We start from the raw sequence: 27,985 nt of genomic DNA, 5'->3' as shown, positions 1-27,985 counted from the left end.
AGAAACTAGCACGACCCACGAATTTAAAATTTTAGCTGTTAAATGAGTGAAACTCTTTGCCATGTAATTACTGGGTAAGTATATATGAAGTCTTACTTTTATATAAAAATTTAAATTTTACTCATAAATCATTAGATTTATACTCTCTTGAACCTATAGTGTGTGAGCCAAGTTGTACTGAAACCTTAATGGCAGGGAAGGGGAGTAGGGTGGGCAGACTGATCATCATTCTCATGCTAAGCCCCCCTCTGACCCTTAGGGATAAATATGAGGTAGGCTCTTCTTACACTTTACTTTTATGGGAAGTGTCATGTTCCTCTGTTTTAGATGTTTTTACACAAAGAAGGTACAGTATAACCCATGACCTTACTAAAAAAAGACCTTGTCTAGGTCATTACTCCTTGTTATTCTCAAGACTATAGGATAAATTTTCCTTAAAGTAGCAGTTACTGGTTCTGTGACCCTCTTACATTTCCAAGAAATTTTTTAAGCCCCAAATATTGGGTTTGTTTTTAAACAAATGTAAGTTTTTAAAAATACATAAGTTTCTTTTACATAAAGACCCATCACTTTACAAAACATTGGCCACCTCCCTATCCACTCTGATTGCAGCTGGTTCAGACTACTCAGATAATGACCAGTTCTACCAACAGGGGCACTGGGTACTTGGTCATACAAGTCGAAAGCAGGACCGTGTTCTTCCGAGACATGTCTGGAGATTGCTGCTAGTACAGATCAGGATATTGTAAAGTGATTAGTTTGTATGTGAAAAATTGTTTTTTAACCCTGTATGTTGTACAATGATCATTTGAGGTGCTATAAAAGAAATGGGATAGAGTTTGGCAATCCCCATATGAGAATTATTTTGCACCATGATATTTGAATGAATTTTCCTGGAAACCATTCAGATTTCTTTATTGGGTCATAAATAACAATATGCAACTCTTCAGATCCCAGTTCAATGTGGGGTTGGGGGTGGGGATGGTACAGCATGAAAGAATTGCAAGCCATTAGTAGTACATAACATATTAGGTTTCAAATTATATTTGTTATGAATTAGTTTAATATGGATATTGTGTTTTATTTTTTAGTCTGAGTTTTAATATTTTCATTTATTACATGTACTTTTTCCTCAGGGTGTATCTACAGCAAGGTTTAAATAATACCTTTGGGCGTGGAATTGTTTTAGATTTTCTGCAGTTCAATTGGCAGTGGTTAAATGTTCAACAGAAAAAGCACAACTGGGGCCCATTAACTTCTAACCTTTTGCTAGTGGGAATGGAAAGTAAGTGGTTTTATTTGCATTTAGAGCAAGGCTTTTGTATTAACTTATCTTTGTTGTCTAGAAAGAACTTTAGAGAAAGGTAAGGCTTCAAGGGTTTGTATTTTCCCTGAAAGAAATTATATGATACAATTTCCTATAATAGTAAGGTGCATATTTAAATTTGTGAAGAGAAGCATTGTGTGTTATTTACGAATAAGGTAAGTCAGTTTTCATATATCATTGGTTTTCAATCACTGATTTATCATTTATTAACTTATAGGTTGGAAGGTACAGATTTATCATTGACTAACATATAGGTTGGAAGGAAATACTCCTTAAATTCGTATTTGATTTTGATTACTAGATTCTATAGATTTTTATGTCAACGTAGTGTCGTGGATGAGCGTAAGCTTAGTAATACAGTGCCTGTTCCAAAGAGTGACATATCTGCAGATTGCAGTAACTACAGGCCAATCTGTATTCTCCCTGTGCTCTCCAAAGTTGCTGAAAAACTTATTTTTAAGCCGCTATAGTGTAAGTATTTTGAATCTAAAGGATTGTTAGCTAATAGTCAATATGCATACAGGAAGCAGTTAAGTACCTGTGATGCTCTTTTAGACTTATCAAACCATTTGCAATGGAACCTTGATAAGAGTTTTGAGTGCAGAGTAATTTAAATAGATTTTAGTGCTGCTTTTGATTTAGTAAATCACAAGGCACTTAATTATAAACATCAGAATCTTGGGATGGATTGATATGTTTTAGGATTATTTCAAGATTTCCTTGCAGGTAGGTAGCATTGAGTTGCTGTGGATGGGATCTTTAGTGAACCTACACCTATTGTGTATGGAGTTCCAAAGGGCAGCTTTTTCTTAGGTCCACTGTTAACTTTAGTGTACCATACAAGTGATGTGGGTTTGGCTTGGAAAACAAGATTGTTAGTGTAGTAAAGTCTGGCTCATGATGTAAGGACCCTTAGCCTCAATCAGGACATAGACTGGATCAGGGAAGGATGAAGTCGGTGGGGTATGAGGCTGAACTCCAGTAAAACAAAAATACTATTGATTAGCAGATATTGTACAGTTTTCTGTCCCATCCTCCCCTTCAGGTGGATGGATCTTTGCTCAATGAGTCTGAAGCTTTAACTATTCTAGGTGTAACTTGTGACTCGCATCTAACTTTTGAGAAGCTCGTAATGAAAGGTTCAGCAAATGTCGCATGAAAGTTAGGTATTGTTTGTAAGGCTTCATTTATTTATAACAGTTATAAAATCAGTGCAACCTGTTTAAGGTCATTTGTACTTCTTTTACTTGAATACTCTTCTCTGGTGTGGATGTCTGTTTGTGCCAGAGATTTATCTCCTTTAGATAGAGTGGTTCGTTGTGGTCGGTTTCTGTTTCCTAATAGTAGCAGTTATGACTTGGACCATTGATAGATGGTCTTTTGTTTGTAAGTTTTCCATAAGTTGTATTTCAACAGAGATTTTTCACATTTACAATTGGTCATTGATTCCCTTTATCCCTTTATTCCTCACACCATTGGACTGTGGAACAGCCCCCCAGAGGATGTCTAGCAATTGGAACTTCATCATTACTACCTTACTACAGTATAGTAAGATTTACTGGTAAACCCTTTAGCAATATGTACTGCAATTTTCATGTTTCCGTGAAGTCGGGGTTCTTTGAGGAGAGGGAAAATGCCAGTAATTATTTATAGATCAGCAACCAACTCAGTGAGCATCTCAGATCCTTAGTGATCTTGTAACCAACCTTTTCTACTAGCCCTCTTACGCCGATTGGACGTATTAAACGTCGAGTCAAAATGTCTCCCGTATGGCCGATTGGACGTACCATACGTCGACTCAAAAAAGTTTTTTTTAAAATTCGCGGAAAAATACTTATAGGCCTACCAGCCGAAAACTTTTGAATCACGCGCCTTGGGGGATGCTGGGAGATCCACGGATCAAGGCCTTGTTTTGTTTTTGAAGCGTGACCCAAGTGCGCATGCGCGGAATCCTTCCTTCTCGCTCCAGCCAGCATCATCGTAGCATCATCCGTCAGCGATCTTTTGCCGCAATCGTGTTTGACTGAGCTTGTGCGAGACTTTGAACATTTGTGTTGGTACAGAACGTTCATAGAGATGTCTGACCGTCGTATGACACGCGAAAGGCGCGTTTTACCCGTCGGAAGGGATCGTGTTAGAAGAGTTTTGGACTTGGATGCTGGCGAAGGACCCAGCACCCAACCTGACCTCGCTCCTCAACGCCGTTCTGTGCGACCACCGTGTCGATGAAAGTGCTTCGAATGTGTCTCATTTGCCGTTAGTAACCCCAAGGAAACATCGTGCCATCCTTAGGGGCATTCGTAGGAATTTGGGAGGGCTCAAACCAAGAGACATTTGAGATCTATTTATCGGAGCTCGATCGAGAGCATTTGGCAAGTCCTCATTTTGATGGCGGTTGGTCATCCGGTCATCCAGTGACGAGGACATTACTCCCGATCATAGTGATGACGAGGATTATTTGCCCCCAATGTCCGTTTGAGGGTCACATCCCGAAAGTGAACTAGAATTTAGTAGTTATAGTGCTTATGAGGGGGAATCTGAGGAGGGGGGGGAGGACGATGATTTAGGATCAAGTTTTGTTGGCGATGATGATGGGTATACAGAAAGCGAAGGCTTGAGTGAGGGAGATGGGCCAGTGAGGGGGGTTCGTGTGGGAAATCGTGCCCTGCTTTGCTCGTGCCCGCGCGCCGCGCGCGGCGCAGGGGTGGGCACGTAGAAGGTCGGATAAGTCGTGCTAGCCTAGGGTCGTCCGAGAGCGACGATGGGTGGACAGAGGACCCCACACCACCTACCATGCATCCATTTACGGCAAATCCTGGGCTCACCGTACCTGTTCCCCTGACTGCTCTGGGTTTTGTTCAGCTTTTCCTTACGCGGGAATTGCTGGAGTACCTGGTAGCAGAGACGGTGGACTACGCCAGGTATTGCCGTGATGAACTATGCACGACATTATCTTATCACTGGCGAGGCTGCGACCTCCCTGACATGGCGCATTTTTTGGGGCTCCACGTTTTTTTTTGGCAGGATGTATTGGAGGCGTAATTTTCTTTTATGTACGCCCTATGTGCCCGGCATTATGCACCCCGTGATACTTTCCTGGCGTTGGACAGGATATTTCAACGCCTTCAACCGAAGGGCCATACCCCGGAATAACTCTGATCGCCTCATTTTAGTGCGCCCAGTGTTGGAATATTATTCGTGAACGCTGTAAAACTCTCGTGATTCCTGGAAAGAACCTTTCTTTAGATGAGGGACGATGCCTTACAAAGGACGTCTAAGCATCAAAGTGTATAACCCCAAGAAGCCGAAGAAATATGGCGTGAAATTTTTTTTTATTACCGAGGCCAACACTGGCTACGTCGTGGACTTTTCGGTGTATTCCGGGGTCTTCTCCACGATGCGTGAAACTGTTTTCGGGCTTGTGGATCGTTTCCGTAACCAGGGATACCACCTGTTTATGGATAATTATTATAACTCGGTATCCCTGGCCCAGGAACTGTATGATGCAGGTGTTCACGTCAGTGGTACCCTTCGGTTGGTGCGTGGGGCCCGAATTCCCTCAAGAGGTACGCTAGCCATCAGCAACATCTGGCAAGAGGAAGAGAACACAGTGGCGGCGGAAGGGAGCTGTCTTCGTCATCTGTTGGAAGGGGGGTGTCCGACTCGTCCCCATGATTACGACGAGCCATGAACCTGTCCAAGAGGAGATCGTGCAGCGGAAGAAGACGCGTCGACAGGGCCGAGTTGTGTATGAGCAGTTTCGTGTAGAGCGCCCTACCGTCATTGGGCACTACAATAGGCACATGGGAGGAGTTGATCTCTTTGATCAACTCATCCAATATTATCCCTTCGCCAGGAGAACCAGGAGATGGACCCAAAAGCTCCTGAAATACATTCTGCAGTTGGCCCTCCAAAATGCCTACGTACTCTACTGTGGTACTACGGTCCCGATCTACGGAGGATGAGCCACTTACAGTTCCTCGAGGCAGCCGGGGAAGCCCTCATCAACTTTTGATCCCAATGAGTGGCCTTCCATGTCTGCCCCCCTGCCCCGAGCTGTAGATCTACCCATAGAGGAAAGGGCAGACCTTCGGGGTGCCAACTTCGGTCACCTTCTGCCGCCGCCCCTGCTTGCCGACGCCCCTGCTGCTGACGCCCCTGCTGCCGCCGCCCCTGCTGCCGACGCCCCTGCTGCCGACGCCCCTGCTGCCGCCGCCCCTGCTGCTGATGCCCCTGCTGCCGCCGCCCCTGCTGACCCCCCCACCCGCGCCCCTTCTCGTCGGGTAGTGGACCCTCCGTGTCGGCTGATGCCAGGGATCACACACTGGATCTCCTAGAAGGGCGCAGGCAGAAACGGTGCCGGGTGTGCCATATGAATGGCAGAAGGAGAGACACCCGTTTCTTCTGTCGCACCTGCAAGATAGCTCTATGCAGGTTCGGGGAGTGTGACCGCCAATACCACAGTGCGGTCTTCTATTGGAGTGCGACTCAGCGGCGGTCAAGGGAGGGCGCACGGAACCGCGCCCTATCCCAGCGGCCGTAAGGGCGCGCGTCTCCCTCCTCCACCTGTACCTCGTCATGTCGAGAGGAAAAAAATGCAAGACTCTTCAATGGAGGAGGGAGAGAAAACAAGAATAGAACGAAGAGTCAGGATTAGGAGTGAGTATTCTGCATTTGTTTTATATTTATTTTTTTATTTATTTATTTTCAAGTTTTTATATCTCAGTATCTATGCATGAATACGATATTTCATTGTATGCAAAAAGAAAAGTGTCACCTGCATTCCTTTTATTTATGTATTCGTACCAGAATCGGAAAATGTAATAAATAAAGAAACACATACATACATATTAGATATATATATATATAATATATAATATATATATATATATATATATATATATATATATATATATATATATATATATCTATATATATATATATATATATATATATATAATATTCTATATAATTTAATTAATATATACAGTAAGTCCTCGGGTTACGCTGTCTCGATTACGATGTTTCGTGGTTACGAACGCGCCCCCATATATAAAAAATAATATTTTGCGTCGTTCCGTCTTACGCGGTTTAGCGTCGTAAGCAACGTGGTAAACCGAAACGCGAAAAACTAGTTCCAGGCGCACGGCGGAAGAATACGCTTTGTGGGGGAGAGGACGGCGTCGCTTCGCTACGCTCATTCCTCGCCCATACGCCATTTTGGTTGTTTACACTGCCTCTCTCTCCCTCGTGTTGTATCGTTTTTGTAACTTTTTGCTCTTTGTTATGGCTCCCAAGCGCAAGGCGGACTCTTCTGATGGTAGTGCATCGAAGAAAAGAAAGGCCATCACCATGGAAATTAAAGTGGACATTATAAAGCGATCTGAGAAGGGAGAAACGCCAACAAACATTGGCCGCTCGCTTGGCCTTAGCCGTTCGACCGTTGCTACCATTATCAAAGATAAAGAGCGCATCGTTGAACATGTGAAAGGATCTGCTCCTATGAAAGCGACAGTGATAACTAAGCAGCGTAGTGGTCTAATAATTGAAATGGAAAGGTTATTGGTGCCTCACCTCAAGAATCATCTGCCTCAGCATCTCCAGCAACTTCTGGAGGTTCTTTTTCTCTTCACTAACCTCCCCCAGTCTCTCCAGCACCGCAGCTTCCTCTCCAGTGTGCAAGCCAATCAAACTAATAAAGGTAAGGAATTGTTCTCTCGTTGTTATTTGATAGGTATTACATTAAATCATGTGGTATTTTTCAATGTTCCGACTTACGCTTGAAAATCGTGTTACGATGCATCGTAAGAACTGGATCAACGTCGTAACTCGAGGACCCCCTGTATATATATATATATATATATATATATATATATATATATATATATATATATATATATATATATAATATATATATATATATAGTATATATATATATATATATATATATATATATATATATATATATATATACATATATATATATATATATATATACTATATATATATATATATATATATTTTATCTTTATGTTGGTATTTTTGGGTAAGCAAAATACATAACAGTCTAGTAATCTTCATTTATTTATCTTCATTTTGAAAACAAATTTTGAAGTCTCTAGAACAATATTTGTGATTTATGGTGATTTTTGAAAATAAATATCTTTCTTCCTCCGCGGCGCCGCTTCGCGGCCGAAAATCTCCGAAAGGCGTAGATCGCATTATCCTAATATTTGCTCCTTTTCATATTAGCCGTTTTTATACAGTTTCATATATCAAAATGTGCGTAAATTCATGAGAATACAACAAAAAATAATTAAAGGTTGTAGCTTTTTTCTCATTTCTGAAATACCTGCATATAAGTTACGATAATTGGAAAAAAAACTACGTACGGTCAACTTTGATGCAATGGAAATGGTCGAAAAACGTAATTGTAAGCTAAATCTCTTACGACCTAGTAATATTCATTTATTTATCTTCATTTTGAAACAAATTTGAAGTCTCTAGAACAATATTGTGATTTTATGGTGAATTTCTGAAAAAAATATCTTTCTTCCCTTCCGCGCGCCGTTTCGCGGCCGAAAATCTCCGAAATGCGTAAATCGCAGTATCCTAATATTTGCTCCTTTTCATATTAGCGTTTTTATACAGTTTCATATCTCAAAATGTGCGCAAATTCATGGCAAATACAACAAAAAATAATTAAAGGTTGTAGCTTTTCATCATCGAAATATCTGCATATAAATTACGATAATTGGAAAAAAAACTACGTACGGTCAAATGTGACGCAATCGAAATGGTCGAAAAACGTAATTGTAAGCTAAATCTCTTACGGTCTAGTAATATTCATTTATTTATCTTCATTTTGAAACAAATTTGAAGCTCTAGAACAATATTGTGTTTATGGTGAATTTCTGAAAAAAAAAAATATCTTTCTTCCCTCCGCGCGCCGCTTCGCGGCCGAAAATCTCCGAAATGCGTAGATCGCAATTATCCTAATATTTTCTCCTTTTCATATTAGCCGTTTTATAGAGTTTCATATATCAAAATGTGTGCAAATTCATGGCAAATACAACAAAAAATAATTAAAGGTTGTAGCTTTTCTCATTTCTGAAATATCTGCATATAAATTACGATAATTGGAAAAAAAACTATGTACGGTCAAATTTGACGCAATTGAAATGGTCGAAAAACGTAATTGTAAGCTAAATCTCTTATGACCTAGTAATATTCATTTATTTATCTTCATTTTGAAACAAATTTGAAGTCTTTAGAACAATATTGTGATTTATGGTGAATTTCTGAAAAAAATATCTTTCTTCCCTCCGCGCGCCGTTTCGTGGCCGAAAATCTCCGAAAGGCGTAGATCGCATTATCCTAATATTTGCTCCTTTTCATATTAGCCGTTTTATACAGTTTCATATATCAAAATGTGTAAATAAATCATGAAGAATACAACAAAAAATAATTAAAGGTTGTAGCTTTTCTCATTTCTGAAATATCTGCATATAAATTACGATAATTGGAAGAAAAACTATGTACGGTCAAATTTGACGCAATTGAAATGGTCGAAAAACGTAATTGTAAGCTAAATCTTTACGACCTAGTAAATATTCATTATTTATCTTATTTTGAAACAAATTTGAAGTCTTTAGAACAATATTGTGTGTTTATGGTGAATTTCTGAAAAAAATATCTTTCTTCCCTCCGCGCGCCGTTTCGCGGCCGAAAATCTCCGAAAGGCGTAGATCGCATTATCCTAATATTTGCTCCTTTTCATATTAGCCGTTTTATACAGTTTCATATATCAAAATGTGCGTAAATTCATGAAGAATACAACAAAAAATAATTAAAGGTTGTAGCTTTTCTCATTTCTGAAATATCTGCATATAAATTACGATAATTGGAAAAAATACTACGTACGGTCAACTTTGACGCAATTGAAATGGTCAAATAACGTAATTGTAAGCTAAATCTCTTACGGCGTAGTAATATTCATTTATTTATCTTCATTTTGAAACAAATTTGAAGTCTCTAGAACAATATTGTGATTTATGGTGAATTTCTGAAAAAAATATCTTTCTTCCCTCCGCGCGCCGCTTCGCGGCCGAAAATCTCCGAAATGCGTAAATCGCATTATCCTAATATTTGCTCCTTTTCATATTAGCCGTTTTTTTATACCAGTTTCATATATCAAAATGTGCGCAAATTCATGAAGAATACAACAAAAAATAATTAAAGGTTGTAGCTGTTTCCATTTCCGAAATATGTGCATATAAAAAAAAATATATATAAAAATTTCGAGATTCGGTCAACTTTAACTCGTCCGAAATGGTCAAATCTGCAATTTTAATCTAAAACTCTTGCAGTATCATAATATTCAATCATTTGTCTTAATTTTGAAACAAATTGGAAGTCTCTAGAACAATATTGTGATTTACGGTGAATTTTTGAAAAAAATATTTTTTTGCGTCCGCGCGTTACGAATTCGTACATCATTTTTGTGTGATAATATTTTTCCGGTGTTGCTTTTTAGTTGTTTTACAAATGTATTATATATCAAAATGATCGCAATTTAGTGTACAATACAACGCAAAAAAAAGTAACTGGTTAGCTTTGACCGTTTTCTGCACAGCGTGATTTGAATACAATTGTGTATGAATTTTTTTTTTTCGCTACCATATATCGCATCATTTACATATGATAATGATATTATTTTTCATTCATTTCTGATGGTTGCATTCTAAACTTCAGGCAATGACAAAAAAAGGAGCCAAAAATGAACTCTTAATCTTCAAAAGTACGCGCGCTGTAATTTTTTGAAAAAATTATTTTTTTTCCACTTCCGCGCTCACTCCAAACCGGGCCCGGCATACGGGAGACGTTTTTGATTTTTAGGGCTCCGGCGTAAGAGGGCTAGAAGGGGGCTCCAAGGATAGAAAGGAACACACTGCTAACAGGACTGACTAAGTTCCAAACTCTCTTCACAGTACCAACGAGCATACCAGAATTAGTGAAGTGGCAACTCTGTCAGAGGGAAGCAAAGCAGAGAGGCTCTCAAGGTCTGAGCAGAACGCTGCTGCCGCCCAAATTCAAGGTGAGAAGCAGGGCTGACAACTGTAAAACCTGAAAAGAAACAAATAATATGACTTCCTCCTCAGTGAAAGAATATATCTTCTATCCTGAGAAAGGAAAAAGAATCATATTTATCTGTAAGGATAAAGGGGAGGGAGTTAGCTATACGACGAGACAGCAAATCATGACTGGTCTTGTGCAAGGAGACGGGACCAACGCAATCCTCCATCATTAAAATTTGTGTTGGGAATAGGAGGAATACGCCTATCCTAGAAAGCCAATATCCCCCTGAGAGAGACAGACCAGCATTATACATAAAACAGCCGATGATGATGCAGAGGAATGGGCATGAAGCACATCTGCAATCTGCATCTGACCCAGAGGAACATGAGCACGAGTCCTGGAAGGCCATATAAATACGGTAACGCTCACAGGATTTCTGTACTGTTAATATGAAACAAAACATGGGCTTAGGTAAAAAAATCCAACTTGGGGGAGCAAAGTGGAGGTTCACTCTCCAAGGTGGTTGAGGAAAGACTGATCCGTCACTGGATTCAAGTGCACTCTTTCAACTTGCTTCCACCTCATCTACACATTGGATGCCATATGCCACAGATTCCATGTATTTCTACACTTTGACTAGCTATGAAAAATACAATAATAGTAAAAAGTACTTAATGATTATTCTGAAGAACATCATGTAATAGGACATATACTATTGGAGGTGTAGATTACAGTGATGGTTCCAAATGTAATATTTTCCAGTAAGAAAACTCAGTTTTGTTACCTAATATTTCATCAGATCTTTGGAGCAGAACTGTTTGTGATCATTTTAAGTTTTGTTGTGAAATCACTGCAATCCAGTCTGGTGAATAAGAGACTGTAGAAAAATAACCTAATGATAACAAATTGAAGTAGGTTAAACCTGGAGCATAGTTATAACTTTCATTACTATGGAAAGGAGAATAATTTTAAGTTTTTAATCTCATCAGCAAACCACTCCTTATCAGTTTCTTGTGCTCATACAGTATGAAGTAGATGCAGCACAGATATAATGTGCTGGTCTTTGGGGACAAATTCTTAAAAGAAATCTTTGGATTTATTTGTTTTTCCACAGCTTCACCACTCACATATGCCAAAATGACCATCACTGCAAGCCCAGATACTTATCAGTCACCTGCCACATTTTTCATGTTTCTGTAGTGCTGATAACAACTGATGAATAACCCATACTTTCTTTCCCTTCTAGCTCACCTTTATTCATTGTTATTCCTAACTCATAATTCATTTGTTCCTATAATTTTTATCCCTTTTGTATATGAAAGAAATATAATGTTTACTTCTTAGCACATGGTTTTGCTTTGTAAGCATTTCTTGGATTGCTGGCTTTGCAGTTAGCAGTTGCTAATAGTGAGTACTGTATGTGATGGCTTATGAGACCCCAGAGCTTACAAGAAATCCACCCATTTCCAAATGGAATATTAAGAAGAAAAAATTTGTATTTACATGTGAAGCTTTCAATGTTATTGAAATATATAGCAAATTGAGTCCTCACATTTGCAAATTACAAACTATAAACAATATTGTAGGTTAAGTGTAGAAAATTATTAAAAAATGTGTGTACTGTATTAGAATAATACAAGGTACATTTATACATCTTGCCCCTTAGGGGTATTGCCATCAGTTGCATGCAGTGCGCTCACATGGTGCACTGTAGGCATTACTTAAGGTTGTTTACAGCGTCCCTTTGGCCCCAGCTGCAACCTCTTTCATTCCTTTTACTGTACCCCCAATCATATGCTGTCTCTTCCATCTTGCTGTCCACCCTCTCTGAGCAGTTGATTCATAGTGCAACTGTGAGGTTTTCCCTCCCGTTAAACCTTTCAGACCTTCCTACTCTCAGTTTCCCCTTCAACACTGAATGACCTCATAGGTCCCAGTGCTTGACCTTTGTCCTAGATTACGTATATATTCCATTCCATTTATACATCTTGCTAAGTAAACTCTCTCTCTCTCTCTCTCTCTCTCTCTCTCTCTCTCTCTCTCTCTCTCTCTCTCTCTTCTCATATTGACATTTATCTAATGCACTACAATATTGTGACTACCTGCTCCAGTTGTTTAGTGTTAGCTTCATATCTTTTTCAGTCTGTGTATGTATTTGTGTATATGTACTGTACTTACTTGTATGCTCTTGTCAAGGTAAACTATGCACTTCCTGTTCATTACTTTGCCATTTGCTCTCTTGCTTTCCAGGAGAGAGAGAGAGAGAGAGAGAGAGAGAGAGAGAGAGAGAGAGAGAGAGAGAGAGAGAGAGAGAGAGAGAGTTTATCCTCATAAGCAGCATATGTGTTAACTATGTTGAGAGTATTTGTGCATGACGTTATGCTTCACACTTGTCATTTGTTTATGATGTTTGTTTATGTTTAGGTTGTGAGGGTTGGACCAGGGCGAAGCATAATGATGTAGGCACTTGGTAGGTTGGATCTCCTTAGACCTCCGAGGTAAATAAAGCAAATTTTTTTATGTCTGCATTTGATTTATGCTACCACACTGGTTTACACATTCAGCAAATGGTAGCATAGTGTGGTTGTGGCAGGAAGGAAGAGATTAATGAGTAGTTTAGAAGATAAGACGTCGTAAATATGAGTAGCGTCAGCAACTGTGGCGGGCGGCTGGTGTTACCAGTTTTCCATGTTGATAAAGGCTATGACGGCTGAAAATGAGCTGAAAGCATGGCAGCATGTCACAAGTATCAAGAAAAAGAAACAAGCTGCGGTTGTTGCCTTGTCGTTCCCAGAAGTAAGCGAGGTAAGAAGCAAGATTTTCAAGGAAGTGGAAATTAAGAAGTTGACAGTTGAAGATGGAATGAAAGTTTTGCTAAAACACTTGGGACAAGTGGTACAAGAAGGATGAAATGTCAGCAGTGTATGAAGCATGGACAATATTTTGGCAGCTACAAAACATTTTGGAATTTGTGAAGAGAAGTGCAGTTCTGAATAGATACAAACTAAGTTTGCAAAAAGTATTTTAGCATTTAAGCTACTAGACAATGCAGGGCAAGAGGTTAAAGATAAACAAATAGTGTTGACAGCAGTGTCCTTTAGTGAAACGGATAAAATGTTGGATTTCATGCAGCGAGCCCTTAGGAAATTTTTTGGTAGTCAAGAAGTGTTATCATTGGGTGCAGTGTCAAACAGGAGTGAGAGTGATACTCCTGCAGTGATGATAAAATCTGAACCAGTATTTAACACAGAGGAGGTAAATGTCATTACACATGGGAGAGGACAGGGAAGGTTTAGAGACAGAGGAAGAGGAAGCATGGCAAACAGAAGTGAAACAAATAGGCAGAGAAACTCAGTTGACATTTATATAAGGTTAGGAAATATTGTGTGGATCAGAGTACCAACTGTCTCCATTATGTCCAAAAGATGTGTAGGTAAGGAATGTAAAGGAGGAAGAGTTATATTCATTTATTAAAAACCCAAAATTGATGTTAGTGTTGAAGAGAGAATCTATTAATTGTGCTATCCTTGGCACAGCTTGTAGTTCTACACTGTGTGGTAGTGATTAGTAGTTAAAAGAATACACAGTCTTTGTCGGATGAGAAAAAAATGAGAATAGAAGAGAAAGTAAATGAAACAAAGTTTATGTTTGGTGATGGTAATGTGTACAAGTATATGATGAAGAAACAATTTCCAGTGAACATAGGTGACAGAGCAAGTGTGATAGCAGATGTGGTGAACTGCTATATCCCCCTTTTAATTCAGTAAAATACCAATGAGGAGAGGGCAAATGAAATTGGACTTAGAAAATGTTACTGCAGAAATTCATGAAAAAAAGTTGAAATTGAGGTGCACTTCCTCAGGACACTATTGCCTTCCAATAATGGATGAGAAAGAAGCCTGGAAGAAAGCAGAAGAAATAATGATGACCATGAGAGATAATGAAAAGGAAAATAAGATAGGAGAATTGCACCAACAATTCGGGAATCCCACGTAAAAAAAAAAACTGATTTGGTTGTTGAAGGATGCTGGTTGTTAAGGATGAAATGTGCTACATGTATGCTGGAGAAGTATCAAATACCTGTGAGATATGCATGAAATATAAAAACACCATCAAGGCCAATTGTTAGCTGAATATGGCAAAGGAGTTCGCTGAAGTAGTGGTATTAGAACCTAAAGGAGTACAAAAAAGGGGATATATATATTTTCTGCATATGGAGGATATGGCACCGAGGTTCTCAAAGTCTTATGTGACAAGAAGTAAAGAACCTAAGGAGATAATAAATAAAATTATGGAGACATGGTTGGGAACTGGTTTGTGACCCCCTGTGAAATTCTTGTGTGATAATGGTGCGGAGTTTGCCAACAATACGCTTCTAGAAATGTGTGAGAACATTGAACATTCAAGTGAACCATACAGTAGCATATTCTTGCTTCAATAATGGACTGTGTGAGCATAAACATGCAGTTATAGACAAAAAGGTGACAAAAATTATGGCAAAGCAACTGGAGCTGTCTTTAAAAGTGGCTTTGTCATGGGCAGTCAATGCTAAAAATTGTCTCAAAGTGGTAGGGGTTTTTAGCCGTTATCAACTCGTGTATGGGCGGAATCCTAACCTACCATATACCATGAATGATGAGTTTCCTGCACTGGAGGGTACAACATCTATTGAAATGGTTGCCAAACATCTCAATGCTTGCCACTCTGCAAGATAAGCCTTTATTGCTACTGAAGCTTCTGAGAAAATACGATGGCCACTCAAACACAAGTAAGGCCCTCTGGTAAAGTCCTTAAGATTGGAGATTAAATATATTTTAAGAGGGAATAGCAGAAGGAATGGAAAGGACCAGCAACAGTCATTGGTCAAAATGGCAAAAATAATTTTGAAATATGGTTCAAATACTATAAGAGTACATGAAACACATGTTCAGGAAGCACCATAGTTTTGATAGAAACATTGAAGAAGAAAGGAATACGTTGGTTGATATATTGATGCATAAAAATAAAAAGGATGAAATGGAAAATATATAGTTAGAAGAATGAGATAGAAGCAGTTGTAAATCCAGTGGAAAATAAAATGAAGATGAAGAACAAGAGAACCACACCAAAGTTGAGGTTCACTTCATCCAAGATAATTTAACAGTCAAAAGTATTCCAAAGGTTGGCCAGAGAGTAAGATTCCTGCTGGAAGGGTCTGATGAATGGCAGATAGGAACTGTTCACATGAAAATATGGTAGGTAGAGAAATATTTAATATATGTATTGGACATACATATAACAACCATTGACTGGAACAGAGATGTAGAAAAATGGGTTCCAGTTTCCGAAGATGAAGTGCAGGAACCCAGTGAAATTGTAATGACTTGTGAAAACACAGAAAGTCAGGAACTTGTAAAGGGGGTCGGCCAGAACCCCTATACGTATATGGGGGGTATAGGGCAAAAAATGCAGTCATGAAAAAATTCATGGAGCTTCGTATGGCAATGGGGAATACGTATACAAAATATTTCGTCAAAATTCCTCTTACTTTCGTAGTTACAGGGTAGTTAGTAAACGTAACTCAGTAAGCCAAAACATTGATCCATACTAGAAAATGCAATATCTCTTCTGTTATCATAAATTTTGATAATTATTGTCAATTTGTGAGCAATGGCATCTGTAGAGATTCCATGAGTTGCAGAAAGGAAGTCCACTACCAACCACCTTTCAGTGCAAGCATAAACCTCATGTAGTGTACATTGAGTTTCACCTCTGACATTCGCTTGCTTTTACGTATGTTTATCTTTGTTTTGGCAAGAATTTTGTCATGCCAATGAGGAAAAGACAAGCAAAACATCTCGCTAACATACAGACGAAGAAAATTCGCTTTAATACGAGTTAGTGAAGGAGAGAGAAAGAGACTTGTGTAGGAAGGACTGCCCCAGGCTATGTTATAGTATAAGCAAAGGGATCATCATTTATGATTAAATTATGATAAATAATATAGTTTTGGTTTATTAATACCCAAAAAAGAAATATACATACATAATAATCATTATTTATTAACATTGTCTTTATAAAAATACAAAGGAAAACTTTGAATGCCCATATCTCAAAACTATAGTTATTGACCTTCAAATTCTATCTTCTCACTTAGTTTTAAAGCTGTAGAATTGAAATTTGGTATATAACTTAGAAAGACATTATAGAACAATCAAATAGAGCCCTTTTTTCCAAAATTTGGTTTTGTCTTTTTTTATAGGGTTTACTTTTTTACCATATTGAAAAATTCATTTCTAGCAAAAAAATGACTTAGAAAAAAAAAACTTCATTTGATTGGAGGTCTACATCAGGTAGTATGGTAGTAATCCCAGGTCTTAATATTAAATATCAAGGGAAGAGATAGATTTTGAAAAATGGTTATTTTCGGGATAAATTGTCCTGGCGTCACAAAACCGAAGGTCAGAGGCGAAAATCATATGCGGTTTGGAGATGTCCCAAGTCACCTTATTAGGTGGTATTGATGTCAAAGTCCTGTCCTTAAAAAATGACATTAGCCGGCTGGCCTCCTTAAAGCAAAACAAGAACTAAAAACTTGGAAGAATTTTGGTGTTTATGAAGAAATTCCTAACTTGGGTCAAAAGGCATTATCAGTACGATGGGTGGTAAGTTAAGTATATCTTAGTTTTACCAGACCACTGAGCTGATTAACAGCTCTTCTAGGGCTGGCCCGAAGGATTAAATATTTTTTATGGATAGGAACCAATTGGTTACTTAGGAATGGGACCTACAGCTTATTGTGGGATCCTAACCACACCGAAAAATGAATTTTTATCACCAGAGATAAATTCCTCTAATTTTGCGTTGGCAGAGCAGGGAATCAAACACGGACCCTGAGATTGGTAGTCAAGCATGTAACCAACTCATCCAATGTTAACAGAAAAAGAAAACAGTGATAAAAAAAGAAATTATAATATGGCTAGTTGGCAGAGGTTTTGAGGAAATAGAAGAAATCCAGTCAGATTCTCCCACTATTAGTAAGGAAGTGTTGAGATCCTTTGTTGGTGTATTGTCTTCCAAAAGATGGGCAGTGAATTCAATTGATATTAAGATATGTAAACCATCAGTCCTTTGTATTAGGAATTACCTTCGGCGAAGCTGGAAAGCGGCCGCTAAACTTTTGAACTAGGTGGTTAAGCAGTAACTACTTTTCGGTAGGGGAGAATACCTGCCTGCCCAGATGTAAACATTTCCGTTTGCTTTCAGCCCTCATGATGCAGATGTGTTTTTGTGAGCTCTTTGCCTGACTGTTATTAAACTTGCTTTTCATGGTGGGAACATTTCTTTTTTTACTTTGTGTATATTAGCGTGCTTGATTTTTATTAATATACAAACCTATGATTTGTGGTAACCATGTGGTAGTTTGGGTATTTTTATACAGAAAGGGAAAAGAAGTTTACTTTGTCAGTAAGGGGGAGAAATGGGTTGTAATTAAAGGCAATGGGTTTGTGAGCTGGTTTGTATGAAAAAGTCTAATATTTCCTTATGTAAAAGTATTTATTTATTTATTTTTTTCAAGTTTCATTTTCTAAGTTTGCCTTTTTTTCTGTTATAGGAGTCTTGACTAGGTAGTCCACTGTGCTGTCTAATACCATCTTATTCCTGGTACTGAAAGAGTCCCTCCCCCTCCTATGGATGGTTCTGATTGTGATAAAGTTGTAATCATAACAGGAGCAACAAGTGTGATTGGATTCTATACTGCTTTGGACTTAGTATTGGGCATAGTTTTCCGTGTTGAAAATGATGATTATTGGTTGCAGGTCCACAATAAAGGGATTTTGATGAAGGAAAAATCTATTTCTGGGGGAAGACCTGTGTCGCCCAGTGAAAAGGATCCTGCTGCTCACTTTTCTAGTATAAATAGGTTCTAAATATACCAGAGAAAAAAGCTAGCATGGTATGCTGAGGTTACTACCCTCGCGCAAGCACCCTAAGGGCATCGGGTATAAAGTACAAGGCGAGTGGAAGCCACTATTCCTAGGTCTTTTGCCAATTAGAGGTTTCCTTTCCAAAATCCCTCTCATAGGGAGAGCCGTTTCAGCGGCTACTCCCTCCCCCTCGCTACTGCTACTACTACCCGACCCAAGCGCCATCTGCAATCCTGGATTTTAGACACCTGGCTTGGATTGGTGTAAGGGTGGGGAACTTAATTGGAAGGGCTGGGTTCACTGGGCGACACAGGTCTTCCCCCAGAAATAGATTTTTCCTTCGTCAAAATCCCTTTTCTGGGTTCAACCTGTGTTTGCCGGTGAAAAGTTACCAGAGAATGCCTATCCAAGCCTACTAGATGCTAAGTATTCTTATAAGGAAGGAGTTAATGAAACCTAAGGTTCATTTCAACTTAAATTATTCACTTAATATTTACACTAGGTCCATTTAAATTTAAACTTACTTACTTACTACTTACACTAAGACTTAAACTATGACCTAGAACTAGTAATAAAATTGACAGGATATTCTAGGCAATATCACATTCCCAGGATATGTACAGCGCGGTCCATAAAACAATCAGGGACCAAATATTCTATGTACAAGGTTTGGTGGCAGGATGGTGCCCAGGCCCTCCCAACCCAGAGGAGAGAGGTATGGTGGGGAGTATGAGCGAGGCAGGTAGGAAGGAGAGAGTATCAGGAAGGAGAAAGGGGTAGGAGAAGAATGATAGGATTCATTATTCGGGGGAGACTATGCTACCTGCAGCAATTGCTGGGAATTTAAGGGCTTCTAAATTCTTTTAAATATTGGCGCTTAAAAACTATACTGGGATATCCAACCCGTATATCTCTTCAGGTCCTCAAAATTCATATTTTGAAAATAATTAATAGAGGTAGCCACCGCCCAGATATCGTGGACATGTGGGACCGAATCCGGATTGGCTTGTTTAATAAAGTAGAGTATTTGTTGTCTAATACCTTTAAGAGAAATAGTGCCACCTTTTTCTCTAATGAAAATAGGACCTGACGATGTTGCGGAAGTTCTGGCTAAGAAGGATCTAAGGGTAGTGACAGGGCACAGTGATGTGTCCTGTGTCAAAGGGATGATTTTCCACGGAACCCATCTATTTTGTGGGTCCTCATTCTTAGCCAGGAAGCTTCGGTCTGGGGATAGTAGTACTTCCCCTAACGGGAGGAATTCTATGTGGTCTGGATTTCATGAGAGAGCCGAGAGTTCAGATATTCTAGCGCCTGAGGCTATAGCCATTAGGAATAAAAGTTTTTCTTAGTTCTGGGATTATAGTCTCTCCTAACTTGGTGAAAATCCTGGGTGCAATATTGAGCCCGAATGGCATGACTCTGAATGAGTAAGCCTTGTTTCCTAGCCTGAAACCTAGGTACAGAGAGAAGTTCCTTACTATCGGAACATGATAGTAAGCGTCTGTATGATCTATAGAGGTGGTGACGGCCCCACGGGGAAGTAAGGTCCGCACCTGCGAGACTGTCAGCATATGGAACTTGTCGCAAAGTATGTATGAATTGAGCCTTGACAAGTCCAGAATCACTCTTCTTTTGTCCGAATCCCTCTTTGGCACAGTAAACAGACGTCCTTGAAATTTTAGACTCCTTACTTTCTTTATCGCCTTCTTTTGTAGGAGATCCTTGGTATATTCTACCAGGTCTGCTGTTGGGATCTGGAAGAAGTTTATTGGTGGTGGGGGCCCTTTCTTCCATTTCCATCCCAGGCCCTTGGAGATTATACTGTGGGCCCATGGACTGAAGGTCCAATGATCTCGAAAGAGATATAATCTCCCTCCTACCTGCGGGCTCTCACTGATTGGTTGCAGGTTTGCACCCTCTGCCTCCTCGGAAACCTCTACCCCTTGAACCGCTTCGTAGCCGGGAGCCACCTCTGGCCCTGCTACTACCCGCATGCCTATTATAGCTACGAAATGATTCCCTAGCTTCATAGGCGGGGTTAAAGGCTGGGGAGGTTATGATGGCTGTGGAGGTTGAGGGTTGCTGGGCCGGCGGAGTTTGTAGCAGAACAAACCGCTGCTGTGGCTGAGCTTTCGATGTTGAAGCCTTCCCAACTTGTGATACTGGGACCGCCTGAACAATTGTCTGTGACTGAGAGGGATTGTATCTCCTCGGCCTCTTCTTTGCTCTAGCTTGATGTCCGGGTGCTTCAAACTTCTGTTTGAAGGGAAGTCCCCACCGGACCCGGAGGCTCTGGTTGGCCCTGAAGGCTTCTTGCAAGACTATTATCTACCTCTGCCTGAGGGAACAGGTTCTCTCCTCAGATTTACGCCTTTATCAATCTGTTAGGCTCATGTCTGATGGAAGCCTCCGCCAGGACGTATTTCCTGCAAGTTTGCCTTGTCATTCCAAAATCGTACAGGTCTGACTGGAAAGTCTGTAATAGACTTTTTGTCAGGACCTGGAATACTTGTTCGTCCCGGTACGTCGTGGCTACCAACTCCGCCGAGGTGATGGAATTGATAGACCTTGCTAATCTCGACCTTGCCTCGAACTCTGCTTTGATCAGGTTCTCCAGAAGTTTAGGCAGCTTCTCGGAGAATAAGGTGGAGGCACAATCCGCGTCCAGTTTACCTGCCGTAAATGTGGACGGGGCTTCATTCCAAAACTCCCTACTCGCAGGGAAGAGAAGGGAGGTAGCCTCTGTCTCTTTTAAAGCTGGGAGAGGTTTATCCTCCGCTATGGCTTGCAGAGTTAGCTCCGCCAACTTGTCGGTGCAGGGCAATGGAACTCGATCCTGGGTCACAAACTTGGTGTATGTGCCCTTGTGAGGCGTTAACCTGGTGTTGACGCACTCCCATTCGGTCATGGTGCGTGCCCAGACAGCTTGGGCTTGGTCCCTCGGGAAGATCACCGTCTCCTTTGGAACCTTGTCAACTCTCACTAGCGTGTGCTCCGCTAGTCTGATAAACCCCGGGAAAGGGAACTGGAGACCTTTTGGGAAGAGCTCAAAGTCCTCCAGTGGCCGGGTCCCGCACCCTTCGATGGTTAGCTTCCCATCGACGTGTATGGGGCATGCATAGCAAGCCGCCACGGATTGCTTTTATGGAAGGGGGGAAGCTTGGAGGCATCCGGCACCGCCATCGCCAGCGCTGGAGATCTGGAGTGGAGAAATCTGGTCATCATATCCTCCAACGGTTTGATTCTCTCAGCCACCATGTCAGAGACTTCAGATCCGGAGGCACGTCGCAACGACTCGAACCTCTCATCTACTGCTTCCCTAACCCTCGACAATAGAAGGTTAGTGAGCAGTTCATGGTCTACGCCAGACTCCGTCGCCTTGGATTTGGCGGACTTTGATCACAATCCCTTAGAGGGGAGAGAATCCTTGGCAGCAGGTGACTTGTCATAGGATTTCGACGGCCGTTGGGCCGGAGATGACTCAGTCACCACTGACGGAGTCGGCTTTGATCCCTTGGGCAGGGATTTTGGTCTCACTGATTTTTCCTTGGGACGGACCGACCTTGAGCCCGGAAAGAAGAGGAAGGAGGAGTTGCAAAATTACGTTGGGAAGAGAGAAAGAATTTCTAACTCTCTCGCCCCTACTATATGATAGACTGCTAATAGCCTATCGAAACATGATAACTTAGTATTATGACGAGATCGGCTCGAACGCGCTCTTGAGCTGGGGGGGGGGGGGGGGGTGGGGGGGGGGGGGGGGGGGGTAAATTACTTTGAACAAACTTTGTCTAACCCCCAGACTAACCCCAGGGTACGTCATGAGCGCGTTAGGCACCTCTACAAAACAAAAACTCTAATAAAAACAGGTGGACACTTAATTTTGGTACATTTAATGCGTAATATCATTCGATTTATCTTAAATTAGGTAATATATATGGGTACCAAAAATTCCATGCGTTCCTGCTGACGCTCATAAAATAGCGGGCCATGCCGACGGCCCTGCAATATTTTCTACAGGGCCGAAGGCTAATTTGAAAACCCCTTCAGCCGTATAAATTACGAAAACAGAAATCGGGGTACTCAACTTCGATGGGAGAGAAGGAAGATCAGCCGATGCCATCTCGAATAGTCTTCAAAAACACAAAAATAGCGAGCACAAGAAAGAGCGTGGCGCTTAGTTCACCGTCTAAAACAGGATTGCAGATGGCGCTTGGGTCGGGTAGTAGTAGCAGTAGCGAGGGGGAGGAAGTAGCCGCTGCGACGGCTCTCCCCATGAGAGGGGTTTTGGAAAGGAAACCTCTAGTTGGCAGAAGACCTGTGAATAGTGGCTTCCACTCGCCTTGTACTTTATACCCGACGCCCTTAGGGTGCTCGCGCGAGGGTAATAACCTCAGCATACCATGCTAGTTTTTTCTCTGGTATATTTAGAACCTATTTATACTAGAAAAGTGAGCAGCAGGATCCTTTTCACCGGCGAACACTGGTTGAACCCAGAAATACAGTTGTGTGAGAGCTGATGGTTTTTTAATAAATAACAATAGCTGTTGAACCTTATGCTAGGTTCATCCTCAGTCTTAGCACAAGGTTCAAAAGCTATTGTTATTTATTAAAGAACCATCAGTTCTCACTCAGCTATTTGTAGACATGCAACCAAAAGAAAGTATGTATCGGAGTCATCATGGAAATGTGATGGTCTTCCCAGATAATATTTTGGTGGTAAGTAAAACAGTGGGAGATCATAAAAGGTTGGTGAATGCAGTGTTGCGAAAGTTGGAAGAAGTAAGCGTGGAAGGGAAAGTGGCAAAGGTGAGTTGTTTGTAGAAGTAGATTTTTGGGGGAACATGGTCACTGCTTCTGGCTGCGAAAATCAGGAAAATTTGTGGGGAAAGTCAGAGATTTTCTGCGACCCTTGATGGTGCGAGTTGCGTGGGTTTTTTGGGATTGGTTGAATTTAGAAGGAAATTTGTTAAAGATTGTTTGGGCATATCTAAGCCATTGACAAAATGGACTGGATGTATGTAAGAAGAGCACTGTGCTGAAGTGGGATGAAAGAATGATGAAAGCGTTTGAAAAATTCACATAAGATGTAGTAAAAGATGTGGAGGTGGCGTATGCAGACTATAATCCAAATGCAAGTAAGTTGGAAGTGTATGCCAATGCTAGTGGTACATTAATGGTTGGATGTCTGATTCAAGAGCAGGTGATGAATGGAGTTGAGAGAAAGAGAGTGTTAGCTTATGCGCCCAAGGCCTTTAGTGTAGCCGAAAGAAAGTACTAAGGCAGTCCCCGGTTATGGGGGGGGGTTCCATTCTTGGCAGGGTGCTGATAAGCGAAAACCGCCATTAACTGAAACTCGGTGATTTATGGCGCGTATAGCTCCAAGTTTCAGTTAATGGCGTCAATAACCAGTTAATGTCACCTCTGTTAGGTACATTATGACACCATAACTCTCGTATTGGTGCCTTATGGTGCCGATAACCGAGACTTGGCCCGTTATGGTACCATAAATCGCTGTCTAGCGCCATAAAACCGGATTGCCATAAACCGAGTCCGCTGTTAACCTGGGACTGCCTGTATTTATAATCTAATAAATTTGGGGTCATCTTATATGAAGAACATACCTCTAAACCTACATTTTTACATGAAAAATGGGTGGTTGTCATATACGCCAAGTCACCTTATACGCCAGCATTTACGGTAGTGACAAAGATATACTTAGTACTTATGCATAAAAATACTATGTACCGCAGATGAAAACATACTTACCTTGCTACAGTAAACCCCCCGTATTTACAGAGGATGCGTCTCTGACCCCCCCAGTGAATAGCTAAAATCTGTGAATATGTACTTAGAACCCCTCTAAAAATGCTTATAACTGCCTATTTTGTTTGTTCAAACACAAGAACACCGTTTAAAAATGCTTATAACTGAATATTATTCTATGTAATAGTTTTATCACAAAAAGTGCATCAGTCACAAAAATTATTTGAAAATACAGGCAGTCCCCAGGTTACGACGGGTTTGGCTTATGACGTTCCGAGGTTAAGGTGCTTTTCAGTTATATCCATCAGAAATTTTTCCAGGGTTACGACGCCTACAACGCTCATCTGGCAGAAGAAATATGATACCAAAAATGCAAAATAATCAATATTTGAAGGTTTTTGGGATGTAAAATGCAATAAGAATGCAGTTTACATAGTTTTCAATGCACCCAAAGCATTAAAAGTAAGGTTTTCTTAGGATTTTTGGTGATATTCTGGCTTGATTTTCGGGTTACAACGCATCTCAAGAACGGAACCCCCTGTCGTAACCCAGGGACTGCCTGTACAGTAATTTGTGAATATTTGTATATGAAAAATACAGGCAGTCCTCGGTTATCGGCTGGAGTTCTGTTCTCGGCAGGGTGCACTACCATTAACCGAAACTTGGTGATGTGTGGCGCTTAAGGTACCAAGTTTTGGTTAATGGCGCCTTTGTTAGGTAAGTTAAGACACCGTAACTCTATTATTGGCACCTTATGGTGCCATAAATCGCCGATATTATGCCACTAAACGAGCACCATAAAACCAGATTGCCATTAACCGAGTCCGCTGTTAACCAGGGACTGCTTACCACAAATAGGCGAGTCCACGAATCTTGAGAATGTGAATACAGGGGTTCAAATATATTCCCATCGTCTTACCTATTTTAGATATGCTCTGTGTATTTATATCATCCTAAAATACTATGTACATATGTATAATATTTAAGAATCATCTTTAAACATTTCATAAAATGTACAGTATGCGCAGAATATCAATGTACGTATACATATGGGCAATTTATACCCAATTGACCTAATAGAATTCAATGTTCTCTTGTTTTTGCGTGTTTGTGCAGTATGTACTACTACGGACTAAGAATATTCTTAGAAATCGTCCACTAAAATGTCCTCTAAACGTTCTGCTTCTCCTAAGGCTTCTGGCAAAGAGCTTAAGCGTCAGAGGCCCTTACAGTTAATGACAAATGAGGAGAAAGTCAGATGAAAATACAGAATATTGCTTTATGAAAAAATTCACATCCATTAATAGTGGGGACCTGCGGATATTTTTATAGATACGTTCCACAGAAAAACCTGCAAATAAGCTAGTCCTCCTGCGAATGATTTTGAAATAGGTTCCACAGAAAAATCTGCGAAGAGGTGAGTCCATGAATCTCAAGAACACAAATACGGGGGATTTACTGTACTGACTCGCCAAGGAAGAAGTGTCTAAAGACATGTCTTTCTACTGGTTTTATGAAGTGATTGGGAGGAGGTTCTCTGCAAGGGGCAACCACATCACCTGTATACTTCCACCAACAGCTTACAGGATCAGTGGCTTAGTCCATCCCTCGCATTCCAGAGGAATCTGTCAGTCTGGGTACAGAAATGCATCATTGGACCACATTTATGTACTATTTATATCTTCGGGTATTGCCCACAATTCCATGGAACCTTTTTTTCCTTGGCCGTGTGGTGGCTGCTCAACAAGTCATGTTTTCTTACCCGGCTCCTTTAACAGGACAGGTAACATCGCACCTAAGGTGTGGTTCTGTTCTGAAAGTGAGAGGCATTATGAGTGACTGGCCTCTCCTCCTCCTCCTTCCACATCCCCCTACTTCTCTCCCATCAGGTGGAGAATAGGACTCAAACCTGCTATTCTTGGAACTGATGTCTGATGTGATAAGTCTGCCCATTTTCTTTGCACAATGATAGAAGCAATCCCCCTCCATCCTCTAGCAAGGGGTGGAAGGAGAAAGTGGCGTTAAGACAAACCCTTTTTGAGTCTTTGCCTTACTGCCTCCAACTATTAGGATTCTTCTTAGCGTTTTTTCATATGAGTTACAATTCCTTACCCACTTGAAAAGGCCCAAAAGTCTGATATTTATTCTTGTAGTTCCTATACTCCAATCAGTATGTCAGGGGCATGGTACTCCTTGCTCTTTTGACCAGGAGGAACAGCCCAGGTATGGCAAACTCCAGTCAGTTCAAAGAGACTCGCTCAGATTTCTCCCTTCAATCATTGATTCTTCCTAATGTAAAGGACTGATAGTTTGTATATTGTGCTGGGACAAATGACAGTTTTTGAAAGTAAATTCTATATTATCTAACTATACAAACCTGTGGTCTTTTACACACTAGGCCCACCTAATGCCACCCCTCAGTCTGAAACCTGGGCCAAAAGGCAAACTGGAATGTTAACACCAAGGCAGGCAGGTATATCTGCCTACTAGTTACTGCCTAACCACCTTGTTCAAGAGTATAGTGGCCATTTTCCAGCTTTGCCAAAGGTAATTCCTAATGTAAGGGAGCTCAGGTTTGTATAGAAGGGAAAAATACTATTTAGTTTCAGCAATTGTCATTTTCTAATTGTAAAGAGGTAACCCATGTCACAAGCTTTATTAGAGAAGCTGCATGTGTCAAACTGTCTTATGATCAATTGTAGATCATTTCAAAAGTTTGAAAGACCCTTTAAAAGTTTAAACTAGTATACAGTTCATATTCTCACTATCTGTTGAAAATGAGGTTAATCATCTCTGCTTTTGTGACTGATTGTATTTCTTCACTATTTACTGTGCACATTGTTAACTTCTGACTATGCCACAGTGCAGTGAGTAAAGGAATAAGTTCATGCTTGACATATTGACTGTCTTGTTACTTCCCAACCATTTTATTTTGTTTTATTCCTGTAAAGTAATGCATAGAATAAATATGTACATAGAATGTTCTACTTATCTTTAGAATTATACAATATCATTATTGTTCATGTTTATTATAACTGTATAAGTGAAAATACCTTTTAAGTCTTCATAGAATGTCACTGAGACAGGAATACTGCTTGCTAAGAAATATGAAATATTTTTTTGTGCTTTCTTCGTTACTTTTGATTTTTTTCCACAGCTTGTAGGTGTGGTTGTTTGAACTCGATGTCCTGTCAGTGTAAAGAAAACTTTTGTATGGCCTTTTTGTTAGTGAATGCTTCACAGCTTATTTTTTCTGCTACTTGCTCTTGTCTTCCCTAGTGGTAAGTTCGAGGCTTTCATTAGGCTTTAATTAAGCATAATTTTTGCCATTTTCTGTTGATGCTTTTTAACAACTCAGTTCATGACTTACATGGAATAAATGTAATATGTATTTGATTAATAATCACTGTGGTAAGAAGTGAAATTAAGTTTCTATGCTGGTAATTTTTAAATAGAATAATCCTGTTCAGAATTGTAAGTTTTACTCAGGAAGGAAGATACCAAAAAGTTTCTTCATTGTTGTAAATATTGTAGCTTTGTACATGTGAGGTGAAGATACATAATTTCTGGTTTTACAGTCAAACCTCGGATTTCATATGCCCTGGTTTTTGTACAATTTTGACTTGGGTTTCATACATATCCTTGGATTTTGCACACCATAAAATGCTCCTTCCAGTGCCTACCTTGTGACTAGGCCCCATACTGAGCGCCCAAACAAAGCATCCCATGTTCTCTCGTGACTCATTTTACTTTTGTGTTCATTGTTTTTTGTGCTTTTTTGTGTTTTTTTTATTTGAAAGCAAATGCTAAATAAGCCATCATAGGCCAAAGAAAGTTCGAAGTGCCAGCCCTTCTGTAAAAAATGCAAGAAACACTAGAATTAAAGAAATAACTTGTAGCAAAGTAT

The 27,985-nt window shown here is 40.2% G+C and overlaps 1 protein-coding gene and 1 long non-coding RNA gene across 2 annotated transcripts in view; one reads left to right on the top strand and one right to left on the bottom strand.

The window, feature by feature from the left end:
* Nucleotides 1–27,985, bottom strand: part of LOC135221812 (hypoxia-inducible factor 1-alpha inhibitor-like) — a gene marked incomplete in the record, with an annotated part of 237,220 nt that overhangs the window by 79,826 nt on the left and 129,409 nt on the right.
* Nucleotides 19–27,842, top strand: LOC135221811 (uncharacterized). Its single transcript, XR_010316091.1, has 3 exons — nucleotides 19–761; nucleotides 1,137–1,285; nucleotides 27,236–27,842. It is a non-coding gene; the product is annotated as an uncharacterized LOC135221811 (long non-coding RNA).

The sequence above is a fragment of the Macrobrachium nipponense genome, chromosome 3 (assembly GCF_015104395.2).
Source record: "Macrobrachium nipponense isolate FS-2020 chromosome 3, ASM1510439v2, whole genome shotgun sequence".
In the NCBI taxonomy this organism is placed as follows: domain Eukaryota; kingdom Metazoa; phylum Arthropoda; class Malacostraca; order Decapoda; family Palaemonidae; genus Macrobrachium; species Macrobrachium nipponense.
This window is presented reverse-complemented; position numbering and strand designations above follow the sequence as displayed.